This window comes from Aythya marila (assembly GCF_965140915.1).
Source record: "Aythya marila genome assembly, chromosome: 2".
Lineage (NCBI taxonomy): Eukaryota > Metazoa > Chordata > Aves > Anseriformes > Anatidae > Aythya > Aythya marila.
Genome location: NC_139043.1, coordinates 146,971,618 through 146,989,234, shown reverse-complemented (window position 1 = coordinate 146,989,234; position 17,617 = coordinate 146,971,618). Strand labels below are relative to the sequence as shown.

General features: G+C 46.0%; 1 long non-coding RNA gene across 5 annotated transcripts in view; it reads right to left on the bottom strand.

The window, feature by feature from the left end:
* LOC309874246 overlaps nucleotides 1–17,617 on the bottom strand; it is an 89,162-nt gene that overhangs the window by 58,746 nt on the left and 12,799 nt on the right. The window contains exons 1-2 of one of the 5 annotated variants that reach the window (XR_014316804.1): nucleotides 15,523–15,631; nucleotides 13,523–13,667 (exon numbers count right to left, since the gene is read on the bottom strand). The exons of 3 other annotated variants lie outside the window; for them this stretch is intronic. This is a non-coding gene — a long non-coding RNA (uncharacterized lncRNA). Of the gene's footprint in view, nucleotides 1–13,522; nucleotides 13,668–15,522; nucleotides 15,632–17,617 lie in introns of those variants that run through there. One more of the 5 variants, XR_014316801.1, reaches the window with a different exon arrangement.

The following is a 17,617-nucleotide window of genomic DNA, read 5'->3' as shown; positions in this document are numbered from 1 at the left end:
AACTTAGCTTGTAACTCTTATTCTCAATGACGTGGACAAAAGTCAATTTCAAGCTAGAATTTGCTCTCTCAGAACTACTCTTTCACAGAGCTGCCAACCTGAGTCCATTTGGCTACTCAAGCTGGACACAAATAACTTGCTGCAAACAAGAAATAAGTATTTACAGCTACTCTGAGCCCATTTTTATTTTATCTGTGGAGGTCTGACTGCTCTCCAGCAGATCCGGGAACATGCACAGCCTCTACATGTTCCATATGCTACTCCTGTACCAGCACTCCCACCACTCAGCACCGAGCAAAAAGGGAAATTTCTGGTTTTCTTTTAAGCAAAACCATCACATTGATAGAGATCTGCATGAGTGCAGCAGAGTCAATGTGACAGCATCCTATCTTCCTTTCTTTTTAGTGTTCATGACGGTGTAAAGCCACTGAAGGGCAGCACGTGGGACTGGGAAAGGACGGCAGGAGTCCATTCTCCTCTGACCCTAATGAAGTGGAACGGAGAGGCATAAATAGCCTCGCTTGTGGGGCACTGGGGGATTAGAGACCTTGTGATCCTCAACTGCCTTAACATCACCACTTCCTGCTGCCCTCTGCCTCATTATGCCCCCCACAGCAATGGACCTCCGGAAACCCATGAAATTGCCTTCTAAACCCAAGCCCTCAAGTATCCCCATGGACATGCACAACCTGGAAGCCTGCAGTTTATTGTCTGTCATTTTAAATGGCTCAGTTGCATCAATGGAGTCCTATTCATTAGGATGCCCCGAGGCACGCTAGGCACTAATACGTAAGCATCACAGCTCTGCGTATCTAAAGGAACCAGGAATAACTCCGCAGAATTTGAACCCTGCATGTGATGCATGTGACGAGCCCGGCAGTGAAATGGATGGTTTTTAAACATAGTAACACAGGAATCACCAGACAGGATCAAAACCAACCACCACTCTTGCTCAGCATCCGGCCTCCAACCTCAGATGTTCTGGCACGCAGACCTGCACCCAGCTCCCCCATCATCCACCAGGCGTACACGGAGGACCTGCAGCTTAAATTGGCAGTTTGAACTCATTCATCAGCTGCAACCTGTAGCAGTTCCCCTTCTGCCACCAATGGCAAGCCCAGTGGCCTCCAGGAAGCAGAACAGACAGCTGACAGAGATGACAACACGGCTGCATTGCCCTGAGACCACCTGCCACAGCCCTTATAGGTCCATGTAACCACACGGTCACTGATGGAAACCAACTTTTTTTTTTTTTGCAGATATGCATATACTATCTCGCAGGTAGTTTTCCTATTGTGTTGCTGCCCCAACAGACCTACTTGGACTTTCATACCAGGGTACAATTTCATGTCTCACAGTAGAGGAGGGTGCTGGTTCCCTACCACAGGTGAATCCCAGTGATATAGCTTAGGCGTCTACTACCCACCACTCTCCCATTCATTCCTCTTCCTAGAAAAGAGCAGAGTACTGCCTGTAACCCATTTCAAGTGACTTCAATACACCAAGTTGCAAGGCATGGCAAGGTCTGAGCTGCTTCACGTGATGTTCTCCCTTCCCACACATCCCAGAGCAAACTCCAAGAGAAGGGCAGCACGGGTGGCTGGGTCTGCAAGCACTTCAGCCACCCCAGGTGAACCTCCCGTAAGTCAAAACCTTATGCATTATGTCACTGTAGTTACGTAGCATGCTGACCTCGACTGCACTGCAGGCTCCCTTATTCAGTAGCTCAGGTGCTGGCTCTGCAGAGATAAGTTCCCGTGACCATCCCGGACGGATAACCCCGCACAAAGGGAAAGCCACGCAGCAAGGGGGAAGCAGCGAGGCACGAGCAGGTTCTGCACTCTAGTAAACAGAGTACATCTGGCTGCAGTGAGTCACTGAGGCACAGCACCAAGTCTCGAGAATGGTCCTTCCCTCTGCCAGGACTGAGAAATAACAAAGTTGGATGAGGAAATGAGAAATAAAAAAGAAAAAAAAATAAATAATAAAAAAAAAATCCCACAACATCACATCGTGGTTCATTTATTGTTTCAAACAGCTGTAGCAGAAATTCTGCTTTTGTTTTTGCTGGCTTTTCTTTCTTTTTCCTCCCTTCCACACAAATGAAACAAAGCATGGAAAGCAAGGGCCCTGTCAGCATCCGTTCTGCACTGATTGTTCATTTCTAATGGCAATCCAGAAAGACAGACCTCAAATTACAGCCACCAAAAGTACAACTTGGACAGATAAACTTCTCCCAGAGATAAAGCCCTTATTTACAGCAGAGTACACCCCTATTTCACACCGTGCTGCTGCAAAAGGCAACTTTAACCATCTACAGCAGGAGTTGGTCACGACTTCACTGCATGGGTAGCTGGAGTTGCCATAAACCCACGGTGCAGAGGGGGCCCCTTGAAAGCCAGGTGAACCGTAGCACTGCCTAAAAGCTTCAGTGCTTCACTTCAGCTCCTGTCTTCCCCATTAAAAAGATGCAAATGCTTTAAACAAATAACCGAAGCACCTGCCGGTCTGCAGAAAATTGGAAGCAAAATTTTAATTTTAGCAGCAGAAAGTATATTATGAATGAAAAGATCACAAGGACTGGATCTTCTTAGTCATCGATACCACAATTAAAACCAAAAATAAATATGCCATCAAATTAGATGTACTTTTTTATACCCCGTATTGCCAAACAATCCCAGTAAAGAAGACCCAAACATGCAAAAAAATAGTTTCAATAACAGCTCCTTCTAGGAACTGCACATTGTTTCTTTCACACAGACACCAAGCGTGGGGCTTGGCTTGAGAGCTGGGGGAAGGTCGGTTTTAGACCATTGCCACTAGAAATTTTGTCAAGCTTTGTGGGTGGACTGGGATCACCCCCGCCATTTCTCCAGGCATTAGGCTTTAGCAATTAGAAGACCCAACTCTGCATCCCTCTAGCCATTGCCAGAGGCCAGGGATGTCAGCACAGCCAGGCTTCAAGGGCAACACGACTGGCAAATGTCAGAGGGCAAAGTATTTCTGGCAGATTTAAAGAAGATACAAGGCTATACCTGTAAGAGCAGAATACCCTGCCTCTAAGATGCCCCATTTGGGAGCTTTTGTTCAAGACGATGCATTTAAACAGAGCCCATCAGAGGAGTGAGCTGCCAGGAGCAGAAGGGGGGTGAGGAGTCACCCTTACTAGGGAGGGCAGGGAGCTGGCTGTATTTAACCTGCCTGGCTCTGAGGGCGTAAGATTAGCTTAAACCACTGATAAAAAGAGCAAAGGACAATATTGCCACAAGAACAAATGAGGATAAGCTGTCTATGAACAACTTCAGGCTGGAGCAAAGAGGATGCACTCCAGCCGCAGTGGGGCAGGGAACCCAATCAGCCTTAAGATGCATCTTGAGAAATTTATTAATGAGATTATACCCCTTGGCTGCTCGTGAGGGTAAGAAAGAAGCCTTCATAGTCCCACCAGAATTGTGTGCTCGTGTTGTTCTGCTCATTAGCCACATCTCTTCGTTGTTTTTTTCCTATCCTCTCTCACTGACATGCCACGACTGTTACAGCCATCCACTGTGCTGGGAACTCATTCTGGGCATGGGACAGGAAACTCCAGCAACCCAGAGGTTTAAAAGGCTGCTGAAGAGAAAAGAAGTATTATATACCTGATTTTACAGGTGCAGCAATGAGGACAGAAGCAATCTGTTTCCACAGCAAAGGGACTCACCTCTCAGCATTGTGCCATGTATGTAGGATTGACATGAATTACACACCAAACTCGAACTACCAGCAAGGACAAAACCACACAGTGACAGAGACATCGCCACGTTACCCACTCCTCTAAGCACCGCTCCCACAACAAGAACAGAAGCTTTCAGCTGAGCCTGACTTTAGTTACCCTTTGCCACCACGTAAATGACAAGCAAAGCTCCACCACTCCCACCCATCACCAAATGTTCTTCCTATACATGCTACAATAAACTCCATACAACCTTGACCTATTTAAGACAGAGGTTGTCCCTACCACCACCCAGCATGTCTCCATCCCTCTGTCCAGCAGCCCACTGCAGATGTTCAGGCTTCCTATCCCCCAAATACTTCCATCTCTTTTGGGGATGTTTTTGGAGATTACCGCTCAATGTTCTTCCGAGCCATTTGTTTTCAAAGGCACACCAATAATTTGCCTGTACCTCTGACAGGTTTCCAGCTTTCAGCTCTGTATGTTTAGATAAAACCAACATCCAGAGTTTAGCCTTTCAGCTACAGATTTTCAATGAACAGTTCTCGACTAAGGCAGTAAATGCGGCTGCTGCCTTGCCAATGTGTGACACCATTTCCTACTGGACAACCCCGTGGCTGCTGCACAAGTACCAGAATGTGCGAATTGATTCATTCCTTGTACTCCACTGCCTTCTAACGCAATGCCTGATTGTAGACTGCAAGGGTTTTCATGGGATCAGTGGGTTTATACCAGTTAGGACACCCTCACCTCTCTGCCTGTTTGCTGAGCCCATCCGAGGTGCCTGGTGAAGCTGGGTCTCTGGCTTTGCCTTCAGGCTCTCAGCCAAGCAAGGAGGAAGACCTGGCTGTATACAGGCACGGCTGCAGCACAGGCTTTACCCAGGCTGAAACAAATCCCACCGGCACATTTACATGGGTAAAAGACTGAGTGCAGGCAGTGCCCCAGCAACCATAACCCACAGGGGCAACTATCTGGGGACAAATCATGAGCCATCCCACAACAAGCAAAAAAAACCTGGGTAAATCCCCTAAAATGTTCCAGCCACAGCTGTTCAGGAATAACCAAGAGAGATCTTTTGATCTTTTAATCCAAATTAAAGCAGCACCTGAATTTACTCTCAAATATAACAAGCCCAAGCTTAGGCAGGTCTTGCTGTGCTTGGCAGGGTTGTCCCAGGCTCTGGCAGCCGGGTGCCCATCTCTTGGAAGAGCAAAACCCCATCCAAAAGCCTCCCCATCCTTCCCGGCAGAAACTACAGCCACCGATAGCCCCAGGCTCCTGAGGATTACTTAATGTTTGGACAAACATTTGGAAGCGAGGAGCCCTGTGAAGGCATTGAGAATTATGCAAATGCGGAGTGAACAGGAAGCGTTGGCAACTTATACGAGTTTGCCCTCATTCTATCAAAGCCTCACAGCAATAATGCTCTTCCCCCCAAGTAAAGCTGCTGGAATCATTTCACCTGCTTTAATGCACTCATATTTAGACATTTCTACATGCCAGGAATGCATGAATTAAATCAGCATCTCCATTTCATGTAGATTTAGTGTAATGGGAGGGGGAGAGATCTTTGCAAAGATCTCATTGCACTTTGCATTTCAGACCCTTGGCCAGGGCCAACTGGATGGATATTTATTATTTACTCCCTGTCCCTGCCTGCTCACATGCCAGGGGTTGCTATCATCGTATCATCATGGGTGAGATCACTTCAGAAGCAGGGTTGGCCTAAACAGGCTGTCTGAGATAGAGACTGAAGGCAGAAATCAGGCAGGTTATTATAGAGATCCTATGTCAAAGTGCTTTATTTGACTTGGAAAAGGGTTGTCTGCATTCCAGATCAGCAAAATGTCTGTATCACTACAGGTGGCTAAAAAAAATGAAGAATTAAATATCAAATTAGTGAAGATTTTCCCTACAAGGAAATGCTTTAGTATTTACAAAATATATATTCCAATTTATTATCCAAAGACTTCCTTTCCCCCTTAAATCTCAAACACAAGGCGGGGGGATCCATACCCAGGACTTGCAAATTCCCCATCCTCACAGCCAAAGGCATACTAGCTCCTTTCCACAGGCAAGAAACCAAGACATCTCACATTTGCCTTGGCTTGATCTATACTTAAGATTTGCTTGCAGCCTGTAAAATTATGAAAAGAAAATTAAAATGAATATATATAAATATCTCCAAAATACACCCACAGCCCCAGCTACGCTGACAAAACGCAACTGATTTAGAACAAACTCTGTAGAGGCTGGGGAGGGGAGAGATGAAGGAAAGAGAAAAAGATCTTTTTTTGCTGCAGAAGCTTCTTTCCTCCTGGGAACAGGTTTTGGCTGCTCCAGCAGAAGGGATATAGCAGCAAGTAAATGCCCCTGCCAGGTGCCTCAACCTGCAGAGCCACAGGTGATGTCTAGCATCCAAAGCAGCAGTGGACCAATTCCACTAGCCCACACTCACACTTCTCAGCTCCCCATATATGTTGCTCTAACAACAAATTACCCCCTAGAAAATCCTGCTTCCTCCTTTCCTAAAGTTAGGCAGCAAACTTGGTAAGGAAACTGATCTGGCTGAAAAATAATGATAGAAAAAAAAAATCTAAACAACCTATAAGCTTCATACTGTGTGTTATAGCTCTATCAGAGCATTTTTTGGTGCACAAAGGGCAGTGAAACTTGGATCTGGTACCAGCAATTCCTGCCTACCATGACTGAACTGAGATGCTGCCAGTTTTTCTCTGGGGATAACATTTATCCTATCACCAATTCCTGTATAATGAAAAACTAATTAAGAACACTGTAAGACGAAAAGAACAGCCTCATCTTCCAATGAAACATGAAATTTAAATCACCCACACCTCTTTTCTCTGTCTCTGTGTGCAATGTGTGTGCCCAAGTTTTCAATTTGTGCAATAACCTTCAAGCAAAGGAAATTATTTAAAATATTTTTAAATGCATGCAGGGCCTAAAACAGCAGCTCTTATTGGTAATATAACATAATTAATGTCACTTACTTACATCATCCAGGAAATTAATCTAATCAGCTAAAATAATAAGAGAGCCAAAACTTGGCTCCAAAAGGAGAAGCTGCCCATGGGGGCGGACCAGCTCCGCCACCCACCATGGCACAATTTAACCCCCTGTGACCACCACGCTCTCTTGGCCACATCCTTGGGGATGTCCACTGCATCTCATGCCATCAGTAGTGCTGGTCCCAGGGACTTGGATCAATGCTCTATTCCTGACCCTATTCAAATGGAGGCAAAGGGTCAGGTATATATTTTTAAATTACTTTTAATTTTATGTATGTCTTTTGGGGGGGAGGTCTAGTCAAAATTAGTTCAGCAGAATAGGACTCACTGCTCATTCTGAACCTGCACAATGAGAACAGGTTTAGAGAATAACATTCCAAAAGTAAGCTATCCTATAAAAATATGATTATTTAAAGATTTTTTGGGTCTTAGACACAGGCAGCTGTAGGAATATCTCTGGGGAAGTGATAGCTAGTTTACATCAGTGCATTTATATCGCTGAGCTGTGGGTGCTGGGTGGCCATCACCACACCAAGCCTTTGTAAATCACTCTGAGAAGCTCCATGAACAGGTGCTGGTTGCAAAACTGGGGTATTTTAAGGCTCCCGTCCCATTGCCCAGCAGTGACGAGGCCACAAGGCTGCTGCCCCCCGTGTGTGGGGGTGTGGGTTTGTGGTTGGGGGCAGCAATGCCCAGTGGGGTGGGTCACCCAGATGGAAAGCGTGGGTCCCGCTGCACTCCAACCAGCCATGAGGACCAGGGCTGCATTTTTTACTGATGAAACAGCAGAGAAAGGGCTCTCGCTGCGCCTCCACACATCGGTTCAGCACGCAAGAACAAAATAACAAAGCAAATCCACTCTGTAGTATTAGGGATTATGACTCAGACTTTTATTCCTCCTCCCCATGATTCATTCGGCGCAGCCTCACAGCTCAGAGCCAGAGCACAGACTCAGAGCAGCCTCATCATTTCAGGCTCCCCCCCAAAACAGGGGGGGCTTTCTGCCATCTCGTTCATTAACTCCCCTTTGCAGTCAAGGGTTACGAATTCAGATTTTTCCCTTTCCCCTCTGCTCAGCCAAGTGCTGCACGCCCGAGCCACGTGCCCTTGGATGCTCAGCGCCTGGGAACCCGTCACAGCCCCGTGACCGCTGTAAACACGCGCGGCCCCACAGCCGGCCTCTCCAGCAAGCAGGGGGGGCACACATTAAACGGGAGACAAACAGGAGGTTACTTGAGGCCAAAGGGAAGGCTGGCTGCAAAATGCTACACAGGAGGCACGGAGAAAAACACCGGGATGGGGACGCAGCCTTAGAGAGGTGGTAGTCAGGCAGTGACGAGCAATGACCCATGAAGTAGGGGGGACCTGCAGAGCTGGGGACAACCCCGCGGTGCCTCTTATGCTAAGCGTATGAGGTATCCCTGCACTTGTCATCATACACCCCACCACTCCCATTTCTTTCAACAGCACATTTTTGAGGCAAAAAAAAATGTGTTTTTTGTTTCCACCCCCCACAGTTCATCTGGAAGGTGAATTGTGTCCCACAGCACCCAGCACCTCCACACAGTGCCGTCTTGATAGACTGTAAGCTGAAGATCAGCATCTAAGCACCTACATTTCTTCACCTATCTGGAACTGACCCAGGGTGTCCCCAGGACATGTTCAAGTTCAGTGGAACGCAATTCAGTAGCAGGACGGTGGGGTCACAAGGGATTTCTAGCTAGAGAGACCATGCTCTGCATCCCCACTTGGTGCTTTCAGCATTGCAGGTGACAAAGGATACTTTGCCTGGGGAATGAGACCTCTAGAAGCACCCTAACTCAGCCTGACACCCAGCTTGCATTTTTTAAGCAAAAAGGAATTACAGCTGCAGGACAGACTGCTGGAGAATATGGGGAGAAACACTGTTTTGTGTATTCTATAGCCTAAGCAGCCCCATCCTGCACCCAGCCATGCCGGTGCTGCACAAACACCGAGCACAAAGTGATCCCTGCTGGACTGAACAAAACAAAAAGCCTTGCAGCCTCTCTGCATTTGGATAATAATAGCAGCAGATGAATTCCACATTTCAAACAAGGGTAAGACATTAAACAGAGCCTCTGTAGGAAGATTAGGTAGAATATAAAAAAAAATCCTTATGTCCTTGGCAATGAGCTGATTGGCAGCAAAAGCCAATTGGCAGCAAACAGCCTCTTGGTGCCCTGTGAAACCGAGTGTATTAGAGTTCAACAGCTTGCCCAAAGGCTAAGGGCTGCAAAATATGGAGTACAAAAACATCTGTGATACCTTCATCAGGCCCCACTCAGAAACTCACTACATCACCAGGTTCATAGGCGTCTGTGAGCTTGTTACCCCACTCTTCCCAGAAAGACGGTGTAAGGGCACTTCAGCAAGCCTGAGATGCCAACGTGAAGAGCACCTCACCTTCTTCAGCACAAGAGGCTGGAGGCTGGGCAAGCAGGGCAGGAATAAAACAAAGTGAAGCAGCAGTAAATTGTTTTCCCTGGTACAGCTGCACAGGGAGAAGCTACAAAACATTAACCCTTTTTCAGGCTCCTACAGGTGTTTTTGAGGCTGAAAGTCAGAAACAAACATTAATCAAGGCAAGCAGAGATTGAAGAAAAATGAAAGGGGTGGGGAGCAATCTCTTACATCCATCCTTTTTTTCTTTTTTTTTTCTTTCTTTTTTTCCTTTCTTTTTTTTTTTTTCCTCTCTCTCTTTTTTTTTTTTTTTTTTTTTGACTTAATGGTTATTTCTGTTCTGCATACTATAGAGGAAGCACTGTAGAGAGGGACCTGGGAGTCCTGGTGGCCAGCATGCTGTTCCATTGTGGCCAAGAAGGCCAAAAGTATCCTGGGGTGCATTTGGAAGAGTGTTACCAGCATGACAAGGGAGGTGACCCTGTCCCTCTACTCAGCCCTGGTGAGGCCACACCTGGAGCATTGTGTCCAGTTCTGGGCTCCCCAGTACCAGAGGGATACTGAGCTACTGGAGCAATTTCACAGGAAGGCCACTAAGATGATTAGGAGACTGGAGTACCTGTAATACAGGCACAGGCTGAGAGAACTGTGCCTGTTTACCTTGCAAAAGAGAAGACTGAGGGGAGACCTCCTCAATGTGTACAAGTATCTGAGGGGACAGTGTTGAGAGGATGAAGCCAGTCTCTTTTCAGCTGTGCCCAGTGACAGGACAAAAGGCACCGGGCACAAACTGAAGCACACAAGGTTCTGGCTGAGTATGAGAGGTGCCCTTCCTTACTGTGAGGTGACAGAGCACTGGGACGGGCTGCCCAGAGAGGTTGTGGAGTCTCCTTCTCTGGAGATATTCAAAACCCACCTTGATGCCATCTTACACAACATGCCCTGGGTGATCCTGCTCAGCAGGGGTGTTGGACTAGATGATCTTCCAACCTGAGCCATTCTGTGATGCTACTGACTCAAAGTGCAGTTTTTACCCTTTCAACACAGCCCTTTGACATCAATGTTCCTAGCACCCCACCACACCTGGAGGCACCTCCTCTTGTCCACCACACTGTCTTTCAGGGCCAGACTGCTGCTACATGAGGCAGGTATAAAATAGAGAGACCTTCCAGTGGAAGTTTCAGACAGAAATCTCAAATCCAAAACACTACAAATGTCAGTGAAGCAAGTCTGCATGTTAGCGGGAGACATCATTCCTCTGTCCTTGCTATCCAACTTCAGAAGAAAAAAAAAATCCCATCCATTTTACAGTTTCAACCAAAATAATTCATGTCAACAATCAAGATTCCATTTAAATACCCTGTTTTCTTTAAGAAACAGCTTTTAGACTGATGATTTAAGAAAACTAACATCAAAGTCTTAATTTATTAAAATCTATTAGAATCTGTTTAAAGACATAAGAAGCATGAAACTTCAACAAGCTGTTAGGTTTGCAGCTGGTATTAAATTAGGAGCTGTTGACTCCTTTGAGGGTAGAAAGGCTTTGCAGAGAGATCTTGACATATTAGAGGTCTGAGCAATCACCAACAATATGAGATTTAACAGGAGCAAGTGCCGGATTCTGTACCTGGGACGGGGCAACCATGTCTGTATGTACAAACTGGGGAAAGAGAGACTGGAGATCAGCCCCACAGAATAGGATTTGGGGTTTTGGTCCATGGCAAGTTGCAGATGAGCCAGCAGTGTGCCCTGGTAGCCCTAAGGGCCAACCCTACCCTGGGTGCCTCAGGCCCAGCACCGCCAGCCAGGTGAGGGCAGGGATTGTCCTGCTCTGCTCTGCGCTGTGTGGCCTCACCTCAGACACTGTGTGCAGGTTGGGGTGCCACAGTGTGAGAAGGACACAAAGCTGTTAGAGGGTGTTCAAAGGATGGAAAAGATGATGAAAGGCCTAAGGGCGAGATATATGAGGAGTGGCTGAAGTCACTTGGATTGTTCAGCCTGAAGAAGAGGAGAGACTGAGGGGAGGCCTCATGGTGGCCTGCAGCTCCCTGATGAGGGCAGTGGAAGGGCAAGCGCTGAGCTCTGCTCTCTGGGGACAGCAACAGGACCCGAGGGAACGGCATGGAGCTGGGACAGGGGAGGGTCAGGCTGGGGGTTAAGGAAAGGTTCTGCACCCAGAGGTGGTCGGGCACTGGGACATGCTCCCTGGGAATTGGTCACGGCACCGAGCCTGCAGGAGTTCAAGAAGCGTTTGGACAACGCTCTCGGACACATGGTCTGATTTTGGGGTGGTCCTGTGAGGAGCCAGGAGTTGGACTTGATAATCCTTGTGGGTCCCTTCCAACTTGGGATATTCTATTTTGCTCTCTTCAGTGAGTTAAAAGGTGCTGTTTTTCAGTATGCATGAAACATGGGGGCTCGGGAAGATAACCCAAGTTTTACCAACATATTTTGATGTCCTGACCAGCAGGTAAGCTTACACACAGATCTCATCTTTAAAACACACCATTTCTGCTATGTGGGAAAAAAGAGGTGTTTTAACAACATGTATCCAAATAACTAGTGCAGAGGGACTCTCCATTTCCACAAGAAAAAGCCAAAAAAAAAAGAAAAAAAAAGAAAAAAAAGAAAGAGCAAGGCTGTTCATTTTTCTCTTCTCATGGATGAGCAGACACCTGTGTTAGGACAAGAATTACTCACTCTGAAGAGTCAAGAGAGATAAGGTGCAGATTTTCAGAGACATTAAGGACCCAAGGACAGCATTAGGAAGCTTTTCATGTGACATCAGACATATCCAATATCTAAATAACATTTTTCACTGACAGAATCACCACAACGTGCTGAACCTGACTCACGTCTTCATGCACTCAGGGAAGCCTACTCTATCATAACCAAATTATCATTTACTATTGTCGTATTTTGCAATAAAATCCAGCTGCAATATCGCACCATATTGTGGGAAGACAAACACACATAACAGTGGGATTTTTCACACTTCCAGTATCACTGGCAGTAAAATAAAGAACATTAATCTGAATAATATTTCCTAGAAAGAGCTCTCACATGTAATTAGTTTTTCTAAACATTATTTCCTTACTTGAATTGGCATGTCTCTTACATAAGTGTTATCTTATATAAGTTAGTGACCTGTCTAGAGAAACACCTCACCCTGTAACAGCCACAGGGTAATTACACCAACAGAGGAGGCAGTAGAAAGCATTTACAGAAGGATGAACACTTGCTCCAAAAGGACAAGCAGGAGCTGGGAGAAGACAGGAAGGAAATAATGAGAGGAGAGAAGGTACTTATGAGTATGAATCACGCATATCCCTAGACAGACATCCTTCCATTAATGATGAATATCCTAATTCCCCTAAATAATGCAAGGAAAAAATGTTTAATCATTTAAAGGTATCATCAATAATAAATACGTCAGTTCCATATGCTACCATCACTGTTCTTCCCTGCTCAGGAACTGTTTTAAGGAAAAGACTAAAACCACCTTTCCATTTTGGAAAGATGCTTCAATATCACAGCCACGAGAACTAAGGAAGTACTTGAGACAGAAAAATGGGAGGCAGAGCATGCTCACACCCTGTGCAGAGGAAAACCTCTTTATACCATGACTGCCATTCCTATGTGATAGAGGAGCAATGGAAGCTTAGTTCTCGTCTGCTCAGGGAAAACATGCACAAGCCCAGATATGCACTGAGAGTTTGGCTCACCTCCAGCCAGCTCCCAGGGCTACTTCAGCAGCTTTTCCACAGTGGACCTCACTGAGAGCAAACCAAGTGGATGCTCTCAGTCTTTTGGCCACCCCACCATGAGCAAGAAAGCAAGTGGGACGTGGGAGGATTGAGGGCAGGACCAGGACACGAGGTGACAGATGCTCAAGCACAGGGCATGGAAAACAGCAAAAAGAGATGTGCAGGGCAGCTGCACTCCAAGTTTCCAGGGTCAGCTCAGAGAGCTGCCACATGCCAGCTGCGCCAGCAAGGGACACAACCAGGGGAAGGCACCCATCTGAGGACAAGCACAGATCCTGGGACAAAAGGGGACCACAGGGGAGGCAGCGTATCCACTGCCTGCAGCACCATAGACCTAAGAGTGATTGCATAGGGCTCCAGAAGCAAGACCATACACGAGGGGTACACAGATGCTACGTGTGCACTAAGACCTGTGTCTGCACAGGGATAAGTAGGAAATGATACCTTTTCAATACTACATTTCTGAGGAAGAGCAAAATGCGTTTTAAGAGCCCTAAATCCCACTGCTGCAACACTGCCAGCAAAACACACCGTGTTCAGGGCAGAGCCCCTCCACATCCCCAGAAAATCCTGCAGGTTTCCCAGCTCACCTCAGCATGAGCTCCTCTCAGTCAGCCACCATCTCGTCAACGCTCCAGTCGCACCCTCCCCTTGGTGTGGGCTGTCCTGACATAATGTTCTGTCGTGATGAAATCATAATCTCAAGGGCTGCTGCTGCCATGGCAATCCCAGTGACTGAAAGCAAATGAAACAGATAAGCTGTGCAGAACCACTGTGAAGAGTTACAGGTCTGTTTTGGGCAGTCCTACTTGCCTAAGCAGTACGGGAGAAGGGTAAGGAAATAAGAGGTCAAAACCCTGAAAAGACACCATATTTCCAAACCACGGGTACATTTTCCAGAAAATCCTTTTCCCTCCGAATACAGAATGGGTGTAGGAAGCAAGGGAATCAGGTTTCATAGAAAAAAACAAAACAAAAAAAAAAAAAAAAACAGTGCAAACTATGCCAAAATACTTTACTGGAATCCCTAAAACAAAGGAGGGTAACCACCCTCAGGGAAGATCTAAATCCAATCCCTTAGAGCCATGTGAAGCATGCAGTGTCCCACAGCAAGAAAACCAGCCTGCTGTCTCTGCCAAATTTCTATCAGGGTTTGGGGTGGAACAAAAGGTCTGTGCCACCAGACCTTGATATGTATTGTTTCAACTTTTTCTCTTTTCCCTTGGAGTCACTCTTCCGATTCAATATCTGTACTATTTTAAGCAACTCTGCTAAAAAACATGATTGGGCTGACCATAAAAATCTTTTCCACTGGAACAAAGATTTAAACCTGTGACTCAAAAAGTCTTTACAATGGGGGGCTGATTATCAAGAGGACCAGAATATCCTCTTATTAGAAAAATGTTCACTGGTCTTTCCTGAACCTCATGCAGTGGTATTAACTCAATGGTTTGTACAGTTGCATACAAGCAAAAAAAGGCTGTTTTCGAATCAGGGAAAAATGTGTGTTGTAATAAAGCAAAAGGAGCACGTATGTGTGTATTTGAATGTGTGCATGTGTATCCATATATGCACATACTTGCATAAACACACACATCCTTCTGATTACTGTCAGCAAAAGAGATATATAGAAAAATATGAAATCGGAGAAAACAAGGTCGGAAGGGATCAAAGGGCATACTCCACCCGCTTGCCTGAAGAAAAACAAGCCTAATTAAGACTTTTCTATAATTATTATTGTTTCTTTATTGCAGTAGCAGGTGTCATGGGAAAAATAAGGGCCCTACTTAAGTTCTATGCAAATACTTAAGGCAGTTTTGAAGAGATCTAGAGAGGAGTACTAGACTTCAGATAATATTAATATAGGGTACTCCTAAAGGAATAAATCAGTTTATATATATATATTTTTTAAAGTCTTATTTATATTGGTACAGTATTCATATACAAATCAACTCTTAGCAAAGGGGCAGGGTGCACAGGTTGGGCAGCAGCCCAGGCAGAGGCAGAACCACAGCCCAGGGCTGGGGAAGCCCAATAGTGCCCATAAGGAAATGTTTCCCAAGCACTGAGCACACAGATGTGGTGTGAACTCCCCCAGATCCACCACCAAATCTCCCTTCAGCCTCACCAACTGTAGCTGTTTCTGCTCTTTCACACTACGCCTCCATGCCATGACTATTTCACCAGTTTTTCTGCTGGTTTTTGGCTGGCTCAGTCTGCCACACTGCTTGAGCTGCATCTATCACTACCACAGGGCTTTGATACCGAAAACAGTCAGCACGAGGCCACTGAAGCCACAAAGATGACGGAAGCGAGGCAGGTCTTAGAAAAGGCCCCACAGCTCCAACGCCAAAAGTTGAGATAGATAAACCAGGGCAGCAGCACACAGTCTGAGAAACCCTGCCCTCTTTATCAAGCCTTGCTGACAAAACATCAAAGGAAAGTATGCATAAAATCCACAGTTTGCTGTTACACAGAAGGGTAGATTAGATTTTAAGGCAGCAAGTAATCAGCAACAAGCCTAGGAACTCACTTTATAAATGTCAGAGCAGCAGCGTGTAATAGAGACTTCTGTCACACTCACACCGACCTGGATCTGAGCTAGCACCCGTAGAGGAAAAGTTCTGGAAGACTTCCTATCCCATTTCGTAAGTTCTAGAGCCAAAGTCTGGTCTCCTGGCAGGCAGAGAGAACATACGCAGCAACTGAATCCAAATTAAAAATAAATAAATAAATAAAAATTACCATGGGGATCAGAGCACAGTATGTAAAACTTTTGTTTACAAGTTTTCTGGCTGCTCATTTATCAGCAGAATTCACTGGAAAACTCAAAGGCAATCAGGCAATCATCCTTTCACAAGCTTGCTTTGCTCAGTGTGGCTCCTGCACAAAACTGTATGCTGAAAACATCAACAGGGTGACATGAGCCGATTGCCTCTCGAAGCAGCTGCAACATACGTTCCTCTTGCTATGTCAAAAAACATCTCTCAATTTCTACAGTATGCAATAATTATTTTGCTAATCACAGGGTGCTCTGCGCTTCTCAAGCTGAATTATTATTATTACAGTTGGCTCAGCTGCAAACGCGTCTGCTTTCCAAACACACAGCACTCGGCTGAAAAAGAGGGGTGGGGGGGCTCTAATCCTTCACTGGCTGCAGCATAAACCAGTGAATGGCATTCCAGCATGTAATTTCTTTTAACAGGAAAAATAACGTCTTTCAGGAGGTTTTCCATTTTAAGTCAGAACAGAATTACCACAAAAACAAGGAAAAAAAATACTGGGCAAGGCAACATAACACTTACTATGTCCTTCTTTCAATTCACCAGCTCAGAGCCATACTTATCTCTCAACTTCAGCCTAGAAACATATTTCATTTAGAAAAACTTTGTAGCTGCTTAAAAGAGACACTGAAGCAGCAAAGGCCACACACTTAGATACTGAGGAGAGGAAAAAAAAAAAAAAAGAGAGAGAGAGGGGGGAAAAAAGATTTATCTGTCTAGATGCTGTAAGCTAGCTGAAATCTGCCACCTACAACTCATAAACAATCTCTCCAGTGGGCACGCATGACTTGGGCACATGCCAGCCTGAGCTTGAAATGTTGTGGTAGAAAATGATCTGGTCTGGCCAATTTCTAGCCATCTATTTCACTTTCACCCACTTTCTTCTAAAACATCTGGCTTTGGCCAGGGCCAGCAACAGGATGCTGTATGAAAAACAGAAGCATCTGCCCCACTACTGCAGGTCTGTTGCATTTGAGCCCAAAATGTAGGAGGAGCAGGAGTGCAAGCATCGCCATCAACGCTAACCTGGAACAACCCCGGACGGTGACAGCTCTGCATTAAGTAGATCGGGCTTTTAAAAACAATTCCTCCTGCCAGGCTACCTCAGACATGACTCGCTCCTTATCCGTTTCAAGGCAAGGTCTCTCTGCACCTCCCATGTCAAACAGCCCCATACTGAAGGCCGCAGCTGGTAAAGAAGTTCACGTGCTATTGCATGGGGATGTGGGACCGACATCACCACCAAACTCTTCGTTAGATAAACAGTCTGCTGCCACTCTGAACTAAACCAGAGCAAAAAAATCTCATTCAGGCATGCAAAGGAAACAGGATCAGGCCCCTGGGTCTTGAAAATAGAAATCCACCCTAACAATTGGCACTAGCTGGTCCTTGTGGGCAAGAGTCACCAGAAAGATCAAGTTATGGATGTGTCCTGAAATAGCCCCTTGCCCAATGGGGGCAGAGGTGGGTGGACAGGACACATCACTGCTTGGAGAGGAGTCTGCACTGCAGAGACATTCAGAAAAAAAAATGAAGAGTCATCCTGAGTGAAACATAACACTCAGTGTTTACATCTCGTTTAAGAAGTCTCACATATTATCAGCAACATGAACTGTTGGGTCTGGAGCTTGGCTTCTGGGCATTCACCCTGCTGATACCCCTTAAAATTTTTGTGATCGCGTTACATCTTCCCGAGAGGCAACTGCCACCCAAACGAAAGCCCCCTCCGCAGACACACTTGCATAAACCACGCTTGTTAGAGAGATCACCCGACCTGACCTCCGAGGAGTGCGGGCTGAGCACGTTCAGGAATTGCCACCCGTTGGAGAAATGCTCGGGCACAATTGCCAACGCCGCAAACAGCAGCCTGGAAAGCGTTGGCTTCCCAGCACGGGAAATGCA